This window comes from Papio anubis, chromosome 6, assembly GCF_008728515.1.
Source record: "Papio anubis isolate 15944 chromosome 6, Panubis1.0, whole genome shotgun sequence".
NCBI lineage: Eukaryota > Metazoa > Chordata > Mammalia > Primates > Cercopithecidae > Papio > Papio anubis.
Genome location: NC_044981.1, coordinates 167,019,828 through 167,038,663, shown reverse-complemented (window position 1 = coordinate 167,038,663; position 18,836 = coordinate 167,019,828). Strand labels below are relative to the sequence as shown.

At 53.4% G+C, this 18,836-nt stretch overlaps 1 long non-coding RNA gene across 6 annotated transcripts in view; it reads left to right on the top strand.

Annotated features, from left to right (window-relative positions):
• LOC103881373 overlaps positions 1 to 13,018 on the top strand; it is a 44,548-nt gene extending 31,530 nt beyond the window's left edge. For 4 of the 6 annotated variants that reach the window (XR_004184506.1, XR_004184505.1, XR_002519888.2 and 1 more), the window contains one exon: positions 9,757 to 13,018. This is a non-coding gene — a long non-coding RNA (uncharacterized LOC103881373). The remainder of the gene's footprint in view (positions 1 to 9,756) is intronic. The other 2 variants (XR_004184507.1, XR_004184504.1) reach the window with 2 other exon arrangements.
• The last annotated feature ends 5,818 nt before the right edge of the window (positions 13,019 to 18,836 follow it).

Below are 18,836 nucleotides of genomic sequence, written 5' to 3'. Positions count from 1 at the left end.
TCACTGTGAGCCTCGTGGACAGGGTCTCCATCACTGTGAGCCTCGTGGACAGGGTCTCCATCACTGTGAGCCTCGTGGACAGGGTCTCCATCACTGTGAGCCCCAGAGAGGGTCTCTTTCACCATGAGCTCCTTTGTGAGGGTATGCAATTCTTTTGGCATAATCTTGTGTATTTTACTCCTAATTACCAGTTTCTTTAATTAGGAACTTTCCTGAGCTCCTTCCTGCGGCCTGGGTTGCTTGCAGCTTCCACTCTGTTTTAGTGCCTTGGTTTTTTGAGGAATCAATGGCTCAGTGTCCTTCTGAGGGACCTGGCTTGTTTACGTCACTTGTGTGACCTGGGATGCACACTCTCAGCTCCCTACGGCTCAGTTCCTTTCTTCAGGGAAGGGATCACCCCTCCGTGTCTGCTGGGCTCTTTCCACCCTCTAATTCTGAACATCATTCCCCGTCCTTTTAAACAGCACCTCGGAAGCCTGAAGATGGCTTCGTGGAGGCTGGAGCCATGCATGGATTGTATCCTTGGCTGGAAATGCCTCCTCCGTGACCTGCTGGACCCCTCTTGCTGCGGGTGCTGTCTACCTGTGGCCCAGGGCTGGGCTCTTCACTGTGTCTAGGAAGCCGAGTGCTGTACCTGTGTATGCTTCAGACTCACAGAAGAGGGCCTTGGTCTGAAGGACACTGAGTTTACAGGAAAGAGCCAGATGATGGCCAAGTGAGACTGCGGGTTCTGACAGGGCCACCTTCTGTGGTGTGGGGACTTCCATGCCCTGGACTTAGTCTCCATGGAGAAAGAGAATTAGGACGGTTCTGAGCAGCTTGGGGACCTCTCTCCACACCACATGCATTTGCAAATGCTCTCTTCTGTATGTGGATCCCAGGCGGAAGACGTTCAGGTCTCCTGACCCTGCAGGGCAATGTGGGGACCCCAGCCACGTCCCTGCATCCCTTGGCCAGGGCTGGTCCTGCTCTGTGCCTAGTGGCCACCAGCAGCATCTATGGCTTTGTGGGAAATGGGACTGAATGACGTTTCATGGGATCCGAAGCTTCCAGTTTGATTTTTTTTTGTTGTGTCATAAGCCTGTATTTTGGTAGGAAAAGATACAGACATTGTTTCAATGCACTCCTTTCATCTCCACTGCTTTAGGGATTCATGCCGTGGTGCCACTTTATGCACCATAATGAAACTGTGTGGAGTGGACGAGAACGCCCCGGGGAGGTGCCTTCGGAAAGGCAGCCGGGCACACCTTCCCGTCCTGCATGCTGTTCCAGGACCCTGCGTCCCTCTTAAAGCTTGGGTCGCATCAGTAAATGTACAGAATCCTGAGGAAAGGAGGTGACTGGCCCCTCTACCATTCACTCAGGCAAAACCTGGAGTGCTGTGCTCAACTTTGGCTGATGTGTGTTAGAACAGGGACCCCCAGCTCCCGGGGACAGGCCGGTACCATCCATGGCCTGTTAGGATCCAGGCTGCACAGCAGGAGGTGAGCGGTGGGCAAGCAAGCGTTCCCACCAGAGCCCACACTCCTGTTAGATCAGAGGCGGATTTACATTCTCAGAGGAGTGTGAACCCTACTGTGCATGGCATACACAACGGATTTAGGCCGCAGGCCCCTTATGAGAAGCAAAGGCTAATGATCTGAGGTAGCAGTTTCATCCTGAAGAAACCATTTCCCCCACCCACTGTGTGTGAAAAATCATCTTCCATGAAACCAGTTCCTGGAGCCAAACAGGTTGGGGCCTGCCGTGTTCGAGGACATTGTCAGTTTCTCGGGGATGGGACTGTGTTGTCCTTGTTCATCAAAGGGTCTCCCACACCTAAATAATGCCGGCAAAGAGATGCCTGGTAACTCACTTCTGTATTAATTCAGGGCATTCAAACCACGGTTTCTGATCATCTGCTATGTGCTGGGCAATGTCGGAGGTCCCAAGACACAATCATAAATAAAAGATACAGGGTGATGACGCCTGGACCACAGGAGTGTGCTCAGAAGACAGAATGAGGAAAAAACACAACCCTTTCTCATGACGAAGGCTCGAAGGGTTGAGAACAGGTGGCTTAGAGAGAAAAAAAGGTTGGAAGAGAATCAAATTAGGGCTCTCCAGAAAAACAGAACGAACAGGGGGTGTGTGTGTGTTTGTGTGTGTGAGAGAGAGAAAGAGGGAGCCAGACAGTGAAAGAAACTTATTTTAAGGAAGTGGCTCCCGTGATTGTCGGGCCTGGCAAGTTTGAATTCTGCAGGGTAGCCCAGCAGCCTGGAGACCCAGGAAGACGCGACACACAGCTGGAGTCTAAAGGCCTCTGAAGGCCAAAGTCCTTCTTCCTCCAGGAACCTCAGTCTTTTCTTGTAGTCCTTCACCTGATTGGACAAGGCCCACCCACACTTCAGAGGATCACCTCCTTTACTCAAAGTCAACTGATTTAAATGCTGATCTAATCTAAAAACACCTTCACAGCAATCTCTAGACCTGTTTGGCCAAACTGGCACTGTGGCCCAGCCAAGTGGATGCATAACATTAGCCATCCAGGGTGGACAGGTCTTTCTATAGCCCAGAGGCAGGTGACTAAATAAAAACAAACAAAAAAACCAGCTGTGGAGAAACCCAGGGTGAGGATGATCAGCAGGACCGCACAGTTCATCTCCCCTGGTCATGTCAACTTTGCTCACCGCACACTTTCCCCTCTCGCTGGCAGGGCCAGGGGGCAAACAAAGGCCACGTTCTGAGGTTGTCATGAGCTGAAAAGTCTTTTCGGGTTACGGAAATCAGCTAAATGAACACTTTTGAAATGGGGCTGCACTCATCCAATGATTGTTCACCTACAAGACCAGCTTGGCTCCTCTGTCATGTGGAGACCTGAGGTGACTCAGTCCTGTCAGAGACACTCACTCCTGCAACACCAGCCCCAGCCCAGGGCCTCTTACAGAAACGCACATGGAGGAGAGTGGGTGAAGAAGGGTGCTGTCCCCTGGGCCCCTTGGCAAGTGGCCAGCGGAGCTCAGAACTGAAGGGTTGATTTTGCCTGAAAATTCACTAAGGAGCCCTCATAAGGGTGAGAACTGATGGGCACAGAGGAGGCTCAGGAGGTCCTGGCCATGTGCAGAAGCTTGGGTGACCCAGGGCACAGATCTCGCCCTCTGAAACGTCAGCATCCGGGCTCACTGCACTTCAGCCACCAGAAGCCTAGGTCATGGAGTTCAGTTTCTGCTTCTCAGAGGGAATAGATCCTGGCTCGATGGCTGGCACCAACACAGCTCATGCCCTGCCCTGACTGGGCCAGTGACTTGCGCCTGGGGCTGGACTCAGCCCTGCCCCTGGCACTGAAACAGGGGACCAGCCTGAGAGAGGCAGTGCTCAGAGAGGCCAGGGCTGGTGGGAGTGCTCCTGAGAGAAGCCCCATTTCTCTCCCTCCACAGAAACAAAACAAACCTCTCGAAAGAGCCGCGGCAGTTCCGCTGTGTCCTGGATGCAGCAGCCTGGCTCCCACACCCACCCCGGCCCACCCTGGCTGATGTTACCCACACTGCCTGGTCGCCCAGCCCAATGCTGCTTTCCAGGCATTTGGCCTCCGTAGCTCTTGGGATTGTGGTCACCATCTTCTAAATAGCCTCCTCCTTCCCTGTAACCGTCAAGAAGGCAGAGGCCACCTCAGATATTTCAAAGAGACTTCCCTGAGAGGGGAACCAGCCACACAGGTGTCCAGATGCGGAGGCCCTTTGGCCTGGGGAGAGGGGAGGCTACAGGGATCACGTCGCCCCGTGGGTCTCCCAGAGCCATCCTTGGGGCCACACCCATGACGCTGCCACACAAACAGGCCTGGATGGGTTCCACTTTCCCACCTGCACCTGCGTGGTGTCTCTGTTGGCAGCACTGACTTCAAATGCCACCGTCAAAGAGGGTGGGGGCTGGATGTCTCCATCAGGAGAGCCCCATGGTCTTGGTGGGCAGCTTCTTCCCCATGTCACCCTGTCCTCTTGTTCTCACAGGAGGCGTTGCAGCAGGGCCCTTGCTGGGACATTCCACCCGCAAGGGGAGTCTGCAGGCTTCCTCGAGCCTTTCCACCTGCCTGGGCAGCCTTGAGCATCAGCTCAGGGCCTCCTTGCCTTTTCCTGTGGGTTTCCCTCGCCTCTCCCTGTGGGTTTCCCTTCAGGGCTTCCCTCCACCTCATGGTGATCTCATGTCCACGACTTTTGATGTGTTTCCTTGGTCAGTTCTCAATACAGGACTCCAAGCCACTTTCAAGGGTCTACAGGACACAGTGACTCAATGTATCCAAGCAGAACCCTGCAAATTCCACGACACAGATCCTCTCCACGTCCTGCAGGCCCTCTCGTCTCTGGCCTGGATAATTGTGGGAGCTGTCTCCTCTCGCTTCAGGCTTGTCTTAATACATGTACTTTCTGCTCTAGCAACAGTGAGACCCCCGAACAAAAGTCTGATCATGTCACTCCCTTACTTGATCCCTTCCACAGACCACCATTGTTAAGATACATTCAGTCCATTTGCAGCAATGGCTTCCCTCTCAGCCGTCCAGCTCACCTTTGACTGGTCCCCATGGTCTCCCTGCCTATGCTTACCGGTCCCCCATGGTTCTCCTTCCGTATGTCCAGCTGACCCTTGACCGGCTCCCAAGGTCTCCCTCCCACCCGTCCAGCTCACCTCTGACTGGTCCCTATGGTCTCTCTGGCCATGCTTACTGGTCCCCCATAGTTCTCCTTCCTGTCCATCCAGCTGACCCTTGACCAACTCCCATGGTCTCCCTCCTGCCTGTCCAGCTCACCCTGGGTGGGCTGCCTGGCCTCTGCACTCTGGCCATGCTGAGCCTCTTTATCTGCTCAACTTCACATGCCCTTTTCTGGACCCTCATCTTGGTCTGGATGACCTTTCTCACTGATTTCTCATCATTTAGCTTGTGCTAAGAAACCACTTTCTCCAGGGATCCCGGCTTGGTCCCAGTTTTGGGTGTGTATTGCTCCCTGTGAATGCCTGGACCCCATGCTCACCACTGAGTCATCACACCCCACTGTGGCCTTGGGCTGCCTGTGCCCTCCACAGATGGGCAGGCCTGTGGGCACCATTGGGGTCTGTCTCGCCCCTAGCCCTGCACAGACACCTGGCTCGTGGCCCTCAGCAGGTGTTTGGTAATGAGTTCTGGGTTTTAAGCTCAGAAATGAATAAATCAATGGGAAGAGGGCCAGATTGTTGAGAATTCTGTGTTTCATGAAAGAACAAGGGTGTTTTGTTGTTATTGTTTTTTTGTTTTGAGACCAGGCCAAGGTGCTTAGCTCAGGTCTCATCTTCTCCATTAGGTTTTCCTTGAGCGCCTTCCTGTACTGACTGGAGTGCTCTTCCCAGCGTTAGTACCATAACATACGCCCTGCGTCAGCCCTTTCAACTTTATATTTGTCCTTCACCAGTGTCATCCACCATCATTATCTATCATATCTCCATGACTTGTCTGTCATCTTTCCATGTATCTATCATTTGTCTGTTTCTCTATCATGTGTCTGTCATCATTATTGCCATCTCTCTGTCTACCCATCCATCGTCTATCTGTGTGAAGCCACATACTCTCCTTCCCTGAGAGGGTTTCTTACTCATTCTCGAACCTTCTAATGTCCCCCACAGAGCCGATACCCAGTGAATGCTTATCCGTGACAATCGCCCCCATCCTGGGGTTTCGCTGTGTTTCAGGGTCTGTCATGTGGGAGAGGAACTCTAGTTTCTGTACGATCCCAGTCAGTGAGCCAAGATCTGCAGGTACAAACCACAGGAACGTTCCAGCTGGTGGCAAGCTCCAGACAAGGAATGAGCTTCTTCAGGAAGAAGCAGCTGTCCTGCGAGGCGGCGTGTGGAGGAGGCCGCCATTTTCATTTTCAGGCCAGCGAGCTCAGGCCAGCGTGGGGCGCCTGCAGGTGACGCCACGCAGCGCCCCGCCCTCTGCCACGCCCCACGCTTCCGCTTCCGCCCTGAGGAGCCTCTCCAGTCTCTCCTTCCGGTGAGGAAGGTAGTCATGCTGTCTGTGCATCCGTCTGACCCTTCTAGGAAGGCGCTCCTGGGCAGGCCCGGGAGTCCGGCTACCTGTCAGGCCTGGCCGCCAGCCCGGGGCTCACCTGCTGGAGGCACCTTCTGGAAGCCGAAGTTTCCTGCTGCACATCGCTCTGCTGAGGCCCTGTGGGGAGCGCAGCGCCGGTTTTTCGGGCGGCGAAAGAAGGGCTAACAATGGGGGGAAGTGCCTCATTGACCTGCTTTCTTTCCTAGTTATCACTAAGAAAACAGGCCGTGGAAGCTGGGGTTATCTGAAAGGCATGAGCGGGGGATGAGGGCGTCCGCTCTCCTGGAAATGCTCAGGCCCGGCCTCCGCCCACGGTGAGCCACGGCCCGGGCTGCAGGCTGAGAGAGGGATTTCACTTCAAATTGAGAGGGGGGTTTTTGTTTTATTTCCGGTCATGAGAACAAAAGTGTCGTGAGAATAAAAGTGTCATGAGAACACTTTTCTGACCTCAGGGAAGATCACGTTTTTTGACTCTCCCATCCTGACACCTTCCTAAAGCCTCGCTCGACTTGCAGATGGACACTGGGGACTTGGTGCTCAGTTTGCGGATAGACCCCCTTCCCCCTCCGGGGACTTGGCGAAAACACAGACTCTCGGATCCTGCCCTTCCTTCAGGCTCCCAGGGTGGCCAGGCAGGGTCGCAGGACAATCTTGACGCAAACAACCTCTAAGCCCCCTGAAGATTTGCGGTTGGAGCCCCTCCCCGCTTCCCTGGCCTCCAGTGGTGAAATCCTACAGATCGGTCAAAGGACCAGGCCCTGGGCACGCCTCCTGGGCACCGCCTGGGGTCGGAGTGTCCTCCCCAGGGACCCTGATGGCCCAGACGCTGCCCCGCTGTGCACCTGCCTCTGTCCCGGCTCCCTGCTCACAGGCGCCTCAGAGCTCCCCGATCACCCCTTTGAGGATACACAAGACCTGCTGCAACGTGGCTGCCGAAGCAAGGGGACTATGGGGGATGATGATGATGGGGTGACAGTGATGTTGGGGTGAGGATGATGATGGGGTGACAGTGATGTTGGGGTGAGGATGATGATGGAGGACAGACGCCAGCGATGACGACGACGGGGCGACAAGCGACGTCAGCGATGACGACGACGCAAAGACAAGCGACGTCAAAGTGATGACGACGACGGGAACAATATGACGCCAGTGATGACGACGACGTAAAGCGATCATGACGCTGTGTTTACACGACGACGTAAAGCGACCATGACGTCAAAGGAGGACGACGCGACAGTGACAGTCAAAGCAGACGACGACAAAGTGACAAGACGCCAAAGTGATGACGACGACGCATGACAAGCGACGCCAGCGATGACGACGACGCAAAGACAGCGACGCCAAAGATGACGACGACGGGGCGACAAGCGACGTCAGTGATGACGACGACGGGGCGACAAGCGACGCCAGCGATGACAACGACGAAGACCTGACGCCAGTGACGACGACAGCGACAGGCACGTAAAGACAGCGACGTGACGACTTCTGGAGCGCGACAAGGATTGGGGCGATCCGACGACGGGGCGACAGCGATGACGGATGACAGCGACGACGACGGGGCGACATGACGCTGGGATGACGACAAAGGACAGCGGATGCCAGGGTGACGACGGGACGACAAAGTGACGCTGATGAGGACGACGACAGGCGACATGACAAAGTGATGATACCGATGGGCAGAATCGATGCTGGGGCGGGCGACGACGACGCAGACGCCACGGGGCGACATGAGGATGACGGAGGTGACAGTGACGGGGGCGACGATGAAAGGACAGGATGTTGGGACGATGATGGGGTGACAGTGATGTTGGGGTGGGGATGATGGGGTGACAGTGATATTGGGGTGAGGATGATGGGGTGGATAGGGAAGGACTGGATGGATGATGGGGTGGACAGTGGATAAAGGAGTGGATGGACAGTGGATCATGGGGTGACAGTGATGTTGGGGCAATGATGATGATCGGGTGACAGTGATGATGAAGGTGATGGTGGGTGATGATGGGGGTGGTGGTAATAATGGGAGTGATGATAATAATGGGGGTGATGATGATAATGAGGGTGAGGATGGAGGTGATGAGGAAGTGAGGGTGTGTGGCCTCCCACCCACAGGGGAAGGAACATCTTGTCTGAGGCTCACATATTCCAGGGGCTGTATTATGTGTTGCTTCAACACAATGAGGTAAACACCCAGGTCCCAAGGCACCCAGACCGGTCCTCTGGGCCTTCCCTGGTCGCCCTGAGGCCACTTGCTGCCAGCCATCCAAACAGCAGGCCTGGCTTGCCTGCTTCACAGGGTTCCTCATCTCCCAGGCAAGAGGGGTGGCATGGATTCCATAAACAAATAAATAGCATAAAATTCAACCCCATAAGAGGCCTGTAAAGCCCTCAGGGTGTGACCCTTGCTGCCCATCCCCTTCTACAGCTACACGGACCTTTTTTTTCTGCGTCCGGGACACTGCAAACGCAGTCCCACCCCAGGGTCTTTGTGCCACTGCCCCCTTGCAATACTCGGCCACAGAGGTCCCCACAGCCAGCGCCGCACAGGCCCCATAGTTCCCAGCTGTGGGGCCACTTTGTTAGGGGCCTTCCTTCATCCGCTTAAGACATTTCAGAAACACAGAATAGAAGGTTTTAGTCACATACATATCCTGGCTCAACAAGCATTCTATGTAGAAGCTCTGGGTGGACACGTTCCAAAACAAGGGCATGGTTTTACTCGGCACCTTTGAACCTTTGATGGCTCCAGGCTCTCGTAGGAGCCAGGAGGAGACGTCAGGTCTGAAGCTGAACCCGTGTGGTCCTAGCGGCTCTCCCCACGTGGGTTTCCCGAGTCGCTCAGGCTCTGAGTTGTTCTTCCAGTCTGTAACGTAGTATAAAGGTAGGGGGTATCTCAAAGGATGAACAGAAGTAACATAATAAGCCCTTAGTCTGGAGCCTGGCACATGGGGGGCAAACTGTGAACTACGGCTGCGCCACTGTGTTCGGGACATGCTGTGATCATCGGGCGGGGGCAGACATTGAAGCATCAGTGGCCTCTGTCCAGTTAGCGACACTGCACCTCCTGCCCCCTTTCTGCTCCCTCGGGCTTGGTCCTTCCTTCCCTTCCCCTGGGCTCCGTCAGCTTCACTGTGACTGCCTCCCATTCATCCAGGCATCTGTGTCCCACGTGGAGGTCCCCATGACAGTGAGGACTGATGTCCTTTAAATCGCAGTTCCCATAGTCCCTGGAGTGGCACCTGGCATGTCGTGGGCTTGATAAATAATCATTGAATGGATGAATATTTGAGCAAATGGCCTAAGCCACATCAGTGTGGCCATGGACTGAGGGGCAGGGGGAGGTCCTGTCAGCCCTGAAGCCCTCTCTTAGCGGGGCCGGCCTTCGTACACCACATCTCTTTTGAGTCTGTTTTCTTGGGGAGGTTGATAATTCCTTCAGAACATTACTAGGGGGCACTGCGGAGTGTTAGCTTGTGAATGGAAGTGTTCCTTAAGTGGAGCAGCTGGAGGAATTCTGAGATGGCCCATGACGCCACCCTGGTGTGCACACACTTCCTCCTGGCTGTTCACCAGGAATCCAGGGCAGCTGGGAGGGCTTGTTATGGGGTTACAGTCCCAAAGCAGTTGACCTTATGGTAGGGAGATAATTGGGGGGCCTGGCCTAATCACATGGACCCTCTAAAAATGATTTTCTCCAACTGCAGGCAGGCAGCCTCCAGGAGCTGAGAGTAGGAAGGAGCACAGAGACCTCTGTCCTGCAACTGCCAGAAGAAAATTCCCCCAGCAATTGGGAGCTGAAAAGTGGCCTTCAGCCCATAGAAGTCTCATGGCCCTGGCCGGTACCATGAATTCAGCCTGCTAAGACCTGAAAGTAAAGTCGCATCATGCCCAGGCTGCGGACCTGCGGAAACTGAGCTGAGGGTTGGTGCTACTCTAAGCTCCTGTGCTCGTGGAAATGTGTTATACAGCAACAGGAAATTAGTGCAAATAGAAAATGCTGTCTCAAACGTGGTCATTGGTAACTGGACACTGCCATGTTCCAGCCCCAGGAATAAGGCACAAATGGTTCTCGTGAGCAGTTGGCCGTCCATCAAAGCAAGTCTTGATTCCACACAGGAGAGAAATCTGATGACTCAGGCCCTGGGGCCTTTTGGGTTCAGGATAATTGTGAGTTCATTATACTGGATTTCTTAACAGGAATTTAATGAACAAGTTCCCCATTTTGAATTCCAGTTCCATTTATTAGTCAGGGCAAAGGGAGGCTGCTGTAACAAGGAGCCCTGCTACATCATTACTTAAAATACAGGCCTGCGCCCACCTCCTCCTGCAGGGGCGCCAGGCAGGTGGCTCTCCTGATCACCTGCGGCAACTGCCTCCAGGCCACGCTTGGCAATAGCGGGAAATAAAATCATGAAGGTTACTCCACCTCCTCCTCAGTGCACCTCTTCCTGGGGATTAAAGCAAGGACTTCGGATTTCTACACTACAGACGGGTGCTTTGGACCCGACTCGAATTAGGTCTGTAACTCACTGTGTGGTCAGAGTGGGCTGGAGCTGCAGGAGGGGCAGGGCCAGCGCCAGCATGTGCTCAGTGAGGGGAAGCCTTCAGTGCTGGGTGGGCAGCCTTCTCTGGGACCTGGCTGTGGTGGGCCAGGCTGGTGGTGAGGTTGTGTCTGACATGGGCTCTGCCAACTGCCAAGTGTCTGATCTGAGGACAAGTGGTGCTTTCTGGGCCTCAGTGTCTTCATCTGCAAAATGGGACCATGAGACCCTACCTGACTGCCAGGGTTGTCAGTGGACAGGCTTCAAAAGGTTGCCTGGCACATGCTGAGTGTGCCCTAAATCAGCACCCAGGGCGGTGCCGCTCACCAGAAGCTGCAGGACCTGTGGCTAGTTCAGTCACTGACTTGCTGAAGGAGTGTGGGGCAGGGGGGCCGAGGATTCTGAACACTCCTCATCCTCACAGTGATGACGGCAGAGTGCAGGCTTATTAGCAGCTTCAGCCAATTTGCATTTTGTCTTGGTGCTTACCCGAACAGGCTGCAAACTGAGACAAACACACTTTGAGGTCATCGCCCCGTGACTCAGAACGTTTTCCTGATGGTGTCTGTGCTGAGGAAAGAAAAAAGAAGGCCTTGAAATATTGCCAGTGGAAAAGGTTTGTGTGTGCAGCTGATGGCAGATGGTGGGTTCTGGCAGCCTGACTGGGAAGCCCCTGGCGTTGGGTCTGTGCTGGTCACTCATGTGCCCGGGAAGCCCAGGGTGTCGGGTCTGTGCTGGTCACTTATGTGCCCGGGAAGCCCAGGGCGTGGCGTCTGCGCTGGTCACTCAGCTTCCTGGGAAGCCCAGGACGTCAGATCTGCGCTGGTCACTCAGCTTCCTGGGAAGTCCAGGGGGTCGGATCTGCGCTGGTCACTCATGTGCCTGGGAAGCCCAGGGCGTGGGGTCTGCGCTGGTCACTCTGTTGAAGCTCTTCTTCTTTTCAATTTGGGGGATGTGAGGCTCTGCCCCAGCTCCTGGCCTTGTTCTAGTTGTTCACAGAATGCTTAGGTTTGAAAATCAGGCAGAGTACTTTAGGCAACTTTCATGGGAAAAGAGAGGTTCATTTTCTCCCACACCCCATGGAACCAATTCCTTTGAAACCTAAAAAGCAGAAGGAGAAGGGAGGGAAGGGAGCCGCGTTCCGACGCCGTTGGCCGCTGTTTCTCTCATGGAGGACACACTTTCTTCCTTGCTCCGGGACTCACTTTTCATCCCCGTCCAGGTTCCGGGAGCTCTCCTAGGTATTGCAAAGGCCGTGGTGAGGACACACAGCTCCCGCCGTCCTGCAGAGGAACCTCTAGCCAGAGAAGCCAACACACGCATGACGGGCATACCACCCCATGGTGAAGCTGACGATGGCAGGGAAGGCACAGATGGGTTCCTGCACACAGCTTGGAAACAGGGTGGTACAATGAAAACCTTCATTACTCGTGTTTGTCTCACTTAACAATGAGGAAAACTGAACCCTAGGAGAGGTGACTTGCCTGCAACTGGGAAGCAGCAGGGCAGGGTCAGGGGCAGCCCCGATGCTGGTGCTGTGGCTCTGCCAGGCTGCGGCTGCCACTGCTGGGTGCTGGCCCTGGGCGAGGGGGACGGATGTGCAACACCTTCATGGGCTTTAAATGCTTTTAAAAAGGAGAAAATCCTGCAAGGTTATGTGTTACTTGTTAGCATTTTAAAATGAGGTAGCTGAGATTCATGAGAGAAATCATTTGCCTGAGATCTGCTTGTGCTGGGCGCCTTCATTCACAAACGGCCTGGGAAAAACGTTTTGCCCCCTGCACCTTCTATCCTGAGGGTGCTGTCAACAGGGTCAACAGATTCTGACTTCCGCACCAACAGCTCCTGGTCCTGCAGTGGTGAATTTGAACGCTCCGCAGCGACCTCCATCCAGCTGATTCCTGGGGTCAGGAATAAGACAGGCAACGGCCAGGCTGTGGCCTCGCTGTCGGCAGATGGATGGAAAAGCTGCACAGCAGATGCCCCGAGCCAGGAGTCAGGAGTTATTAGGAAGAAGTCCTCCAGGACAGCGTGTGGGGACCTGGCCCGCTGGGTGCCCCCCACTCCACAGAGAGGCCTTGGGGTTGTTTCCAAGCCCTGCTCCAAGGCGGCTCGAGAGCCTGCACCTGCAAATGCATCCTGGGCAAACCATACCATCTCTGCGGGTGAGCTGGGCTGGCCCCTCCGCTGGGTCAGAGACACTGTCCTCCCGCAGAGGATATGCAGGGAAGGAAAGGCTTTGGGAAAGTCCCCCGGTCTGGGTTCAAGCTAGGCCAGCCATCCTACAGAGACAGGAAACCCGGAGCTTCCCACAGCGGCCCAAAGTTCCAGGGGAGGGAAGGCAGGGGAGACTTCAGCCCACATGGCACACATTTGCACATGCACACACATGCACACACACATACACACACATGCACACACACTCCCATGCACACACACACATGCACACATGTGCACACATCTGCATACCTGTGTACACATGTACATACACCTGCACACACACACACACCACTGTACACAGGTACGTTCACACACCTGCACACATGCACACACACCTGCATACCTGCACACACACACCTGCACCACACACCTGTACACACCTGCACACACACCTGTACACACATGTATACACCTGCACATGCACACACATGCACATCTGCCTACACATGTCCATGCACACAGGTGTGCACACACACAAACTAAAGGACACACTGTTCTCTGGCTTCATCTTAGTGGTCTCGGTGTGGCGCAGACATGCTTGTGCGTGGAGGCTTTGCTGCACAAAGGTGAGAAGGACACATCTGCCCATGGGGAGACATGAGCACAGCTGTAGGCGGGGGGCACAGGGCTCATGGGGATGTGTGCCAGGAAGGATGGCCGGGTCTGACCTGGGGCTCTTGGAGGTTGAGGGATGTGGACTTTCTTTCAAGGGTAGAGGGGAGGGCCTCTGGGGGCTTTGGACCTGGCATGGGGTGATGGGTTTGGAAATTTAGATGTGAGTCAGGAGCGACTGCTGTACGAGATCCCAGCTGAACCGAGGCTGGGCCACGGCAGCGGGAAGCAGTGGAGGAAGGGGCATGACAGGTTCTCAGAGGGTATTGACAGGTTTTTCCTTCTCGCGCCTGCCTGACGAAAGACAACTCCGTCCTCAGGGGCCTGCTGGACTGAGAGTGGAGGGGTGTCTGATGGGCCACCTGGGGGCAAGTGTTCTGGGGTGCAGTGCGTTTGGATGTGAACCTGCTTCCCGACTGGAAGGGGTCAGGGAGTGAGGCCAGGGAGATGAGGGAGCAGGAGATGGGAACTGGTCCTTGTGCAGGACATCAGGAGAAATAGGGGGCAGTGTTTGGAAGACCCCACCTGGTGCTCAGGGAACACAGTGCAGGGTGCCCTGGGTGCCTCAGGAGATGGAGGACAGAGGACAGGGGATAAGCTGTGGTGGCCACTCTTGAGCCAAGCAGCAAGGGGTGAGGCAGGGCTGGCCATCGCCAGGGGCCCTGGGGACCGGGGCACACTGGGCATCTTCTCTGGCCCTGAGTCTTTGTGCTAAGCAGGGATGTGTAGAGATTTGTTGACTCTGTTGCGCTAAAACTCAGGTTTATGTTCTGAACACTTGGCCAGTTAAACTCCACAATTGCTGTCATTTCTGTAAGCATCACCTGACTGCAGGAACGCAGCGATCCCGCACACGACGTGTCCTTCCCAGTCCAGCTTTCTCACCGGGAGGGCCGTTGCGGATGGGGACACACAGCAAACAGGTCTGGACACACGCATGGAGACGGGACCAAGTCATCTTCTGAGAGGGGAACCTTCCAGAAGGTTGAGGGATCTTCTGAGTTGAGGTCCCCAGGGACTGTGACAGCCCAGGGCAGGCTGCACCCCGGAGGCAACAAGGACTGTGGTCTCAGTCGTTGCCAGTTCGCTGGCACCACTGACTGGAAAAATGAAGACACTTAGCATGTGGATCTAGTTTCACATGTAGATCTTGATGGCTCCCACAGGCACAGTCATTTAGGACATTTTATGTCTAACATTTCACAGACACTGGAACTCCACCCTGGCGAGGGGCTGTGCTCCTCAGGCCAGCAGAGCACGTGTCTGCGTGTCTCTCCAGCCAACCCATGACCCCACATGGGCTGTGCTCACACTTTCTCCCAAGGGACAATGACCCATTTGTAGAATGATTAACTGTTCCTAAGACTAAAATGTCCTATTTATAGATATAATTGATCTACTTTTAAGAAAATTTTACCTGGTTTTAATTTAAGAAAACCTCTAGGATTCTGTGTGTCATTATAATAGCTGTCTTTATTTTATTTGCAAATATCGTATTTGATGCAAAGGAATATCTGTAACACACGTGGTTGCACATCACGATGAAGAGCCCAGGAAACTCTCCTCTGAGAACAGGACGTGACTGGCATCCATGCCCGCCCACCTGAGCCCCACTGGGCCGCACACCAGGGACCCATGCCTGGACTTGGTGCTATGGTCTCTTTGCTTTAAAAACCGTTTATCACATTTGTGTGTTTGCTGAACAACATGCTGTCAGTTTGATGGGTTTTAAGCTTTGAAAAATGGTATCACAGTAGCTGTTCTTGTCCAGAGCTTGTCACATTTCACGAGTGGCCGATTTAACTCCGCATGTGTAGTTTGTTTATCTTCACCACTGTGCAGTAGCCCACGATGGACCACATCACAGCTCCCTCATTCCTCCTCCTGCCAGTGCACTCTGACGTTGTTCCCAGGACTTCGCCATTGCAAATGGCACTGGAGTCACCTATTGTTGATTTTCTGCCTGGTCATCTGTCTTTTTCTTATTTTGGTTTTTTTTTAAATTTTTAATACTTTTATGATGGGCATATTTATACATATTCAAAAGGAAAGAGAACATCACAGTGAACCCCTGGACCGGAGCTGGCTGCGCAGTCACCTGCGTGTGGACGCTTGTTTTGTCCGTTCCTCTGTCCACTTACCCCTCCTGCCGGGATTATTTTGAACCAATGAATTTTTAATATATTCTGGATGTTAATATTTTGTTATGTGGTTGCAAACATCAGCTAGTTCGTGTCTAATCCTTTTCATCTTTTGCTGCACAGGAGTTCTCAATTTTCATGTCGTTCCACTTATTCCTCTTTTTGATGATTAGCGTTTTGTGTGTGTGTTTAAGAAATAATTTCCCTTCCTAAACTCAGAAGTTTTTCTCATTCTATAATTCAAAATGCTTTTCACATTTAAGTGGTGACTTACGTGGAGTTGATTAATGTGTAAGGCGTAAGGACGTGATCTCGCCGGACCTTTTCACATGAGCCCTCCCCAGCCTGCAGCACCACACTTCCGCTGGTGAAGGGCCTGCACGCACACACACCGGGCTGCTTCTGGGCTCCGCCCCCCAGTCAGTTTGCTCATTGCTGGGCCCATGTCACGCTGCCTTACCTTCATAATAAGTTTTGACAGGAATTATGCTTTTTGGGAGTTTCTTGGATATGTCTGGCATGTTGTTCTTCCATACAGATTGTAGAATTGTTTTTTCTAATTTCATGAAAAACCCTGTTAGGATTATGATTACAACTGCATCAAATCCAGAGGCCAATGTAAGGAAAATGGTCACCTGCACCATGTTGAGCTTCTGGATGTCTCTGGCTATAAGCACGAGCTCTCTCTCCATTTGCTTAGGTTTCCTGTTGTCTTTTGACAAAATCTTACAATTTTCTGCATTAGGTCTTATGCAACTTTCTAAAGATTTCTTTCTGGGTCACATAGTTTTTGTTGCCATTATAAACCGTTTTTTTGTTTGTTTGTTTGAGAGGGAGTCTAGCTCTCTCTCCTAGGCTCAAGTGCAATGGCTCGATCTCGGCTCACTGCAACCTCGGCTTCTCAGGTTCAAGGGATTCTCCTGCCTCAGCCTCCTGAGTAGCTGGGATTACAGGTGTGCACCACCACGCCCGGTTAATTTTCATATTTTTCAACAGAGACAGAGTTTTTCCATGTTGGCCAGGCTGGTCTCGAACTCCTGACCTCAGGTGATCCATCCACCTCGGCTTCCCAAAGTGCTGGGATTACAGACGTGAGCCACCACACCCGGCCATAAATTGTATTGCTTTTAAAGTCATGTTTTCTAACTCTTGTTGCTGCTATATGTGTGCAATTTATTTTTCTACATTGATCATAGACACCTTGTAGACTATGTATTTATAATAACTTTTCTACGGTCTTTAGTTTTACGTAGGCAATCACAATGTCTCCTAGCAATGAATGTTTGCTTCTTCCTTTTCGATTCTTAAGGCTTGTATCTTAAACATACTGTGCGTGCTGGGTGATTTTGAATACAAGTGGTAATAGTAGAAGTCCTTGTCTTTTTCCTGACTCCAAAGCGGATGCTTTTAAATTCTGCACAAGACTGATTGACTTTGAGATCCATTCCTGTGTTCAGACACTTGAAGGAGGCCTAGGATCTCCAAAATGCTGGGGAAGGGCAGAAGGGAGAGGGAATTAAGGGGAGGTCCCCCGGGTTGGTTCGTTCCGGGCCTGCCTTTCGCTGGGCAGGGAGAAGGAGGTCCCACGCTCTCACTTGAGTTGGTTTCTTGATCAATTTAGGAAATTTCCTCCATTTTAGAGCAAAAGAAACAGAAGGACGGGAGAAACTCGTAGGCACTGCTTCTCTGGAATATTCCGTAGTTAGTCACTTCCTTGGTTGATGCCGAGAAGTTTGTGGACAAGTGAGGAGCTGGGAAGGGGCTCCCAAGAGGCTGGCGAGGCTGTGGAGGAGGGTGGAATGAGAGACTCTTGGCGGCAGGGAGGTTTCAGACACAGCCCCCCTCAGCCTGGCCCCGGTGGCAGCTGGTCAGGCTTGCTAGGGGAGGGAGGGCTTTGTGCTCTTGTCCACCCAAACACTGGCTGCAGGGACGCTGACCTGGGGGGTCCTAAGTTCTCGACGCCGCTGATGTGGGCAGCACACAGCCGCTGAGGTGCAGCCCAGGCCGGGTGGCAGGAGCAGGGTGCTGGTATCTGGAGATGGGCGAGCCTCAGCAGGGCTTGCTGTGGCCTCAGTGCCATCAGATGTCTTCCTGTGAGAATTCACTGCAGACTCACAGATTTGAACACGTTTGTCGTGTTTTGGTTGCTGCAGCTATTTTTTCACACTTACCCTCACGCGTGCCAGGCCCGGGTGGTGGGCTCTGCAGGTTTGCAATTCCTGCAATTCCTCGGTGATATGGGAGTGCTGGGCAGAGGAGGGAGTGGCCCTTGGTCACCCCCACAGACCCAGGTGAAGACAGGCACTCCTGCTTTTGTGCTCAAATGTTGCATTTTCCAAGACCACCCTGGCCCCCCAACATCCCCTGAGCCTATGAAAACCAAGACCCTAGCGGGTAGACACACAGAAGCAGCTGGACATCGTGAGGAACACATCGGTGGAAGAAGACACAGACGGTGGGTCATGGAGAGCACACGGGCAGAAGAGCACGCCGCCAGGCACCAGCAGGCCATCGACCGTGGAATGATGCAGAGTTCGGCCTGAGCAGTCAGAGGAGAGTCAGCGGCTGGACTCCAGGGGAAAACCATCTCCCTTCTGGTTCCCCCATCTGCTGAGAGCTACTTCTCCTCAACAAAACCCTGCACTCATTCTCCAAGCCCACGTGTGATCTGATTCTTCTGGTACACCAGGGCAAGAAACCCCAGGATACGGAAAGCCCTCTGTCCTTGTGATAAGGCAGGGGTCTAATTGAGGTCGTTAACACAAGCCGCCCATAGACAGAAAGCTAAGAGAGCACCCTGGAACACGCGCCCACTGGGGCTTCCCCGTGGACATTTGCCCCTGGACACTGCCGTGGAGTCGGAGCCCCAAGCCTACCCATCTGTCTGCTCCCCTTGAGGTTTGCGTAGCGGGACACTGAAGAAGCGAGCCACTCCCCCATTGCACGCCCTGCGAGGGGTCAAGGGAACCTTTCCCATTTCATCGGGAATCTTTGGCCTGACAAGGTGTTCCAGGCTCGTGTGGAGCATTTTCTACCCTGGACCTAGAATTAGCCACTTTCTGGAGTCCTGGCTCCTTTTTGTGGAAAGGAAGTTTAGGTTCCAACGCAGGATCTAGGAATGTGCGTTCTTAATAGGGTGGCCTTATTTCTAGGTTCTTTCAACAGATAGACTTGAGAAATGCATTTTCAAATTCAGGACTTAACATACCGTATCTCCTGTTTCTTCTTTCCATGCCCAAAATGCTGCTTCCCTGTGACGTAACGTAATCA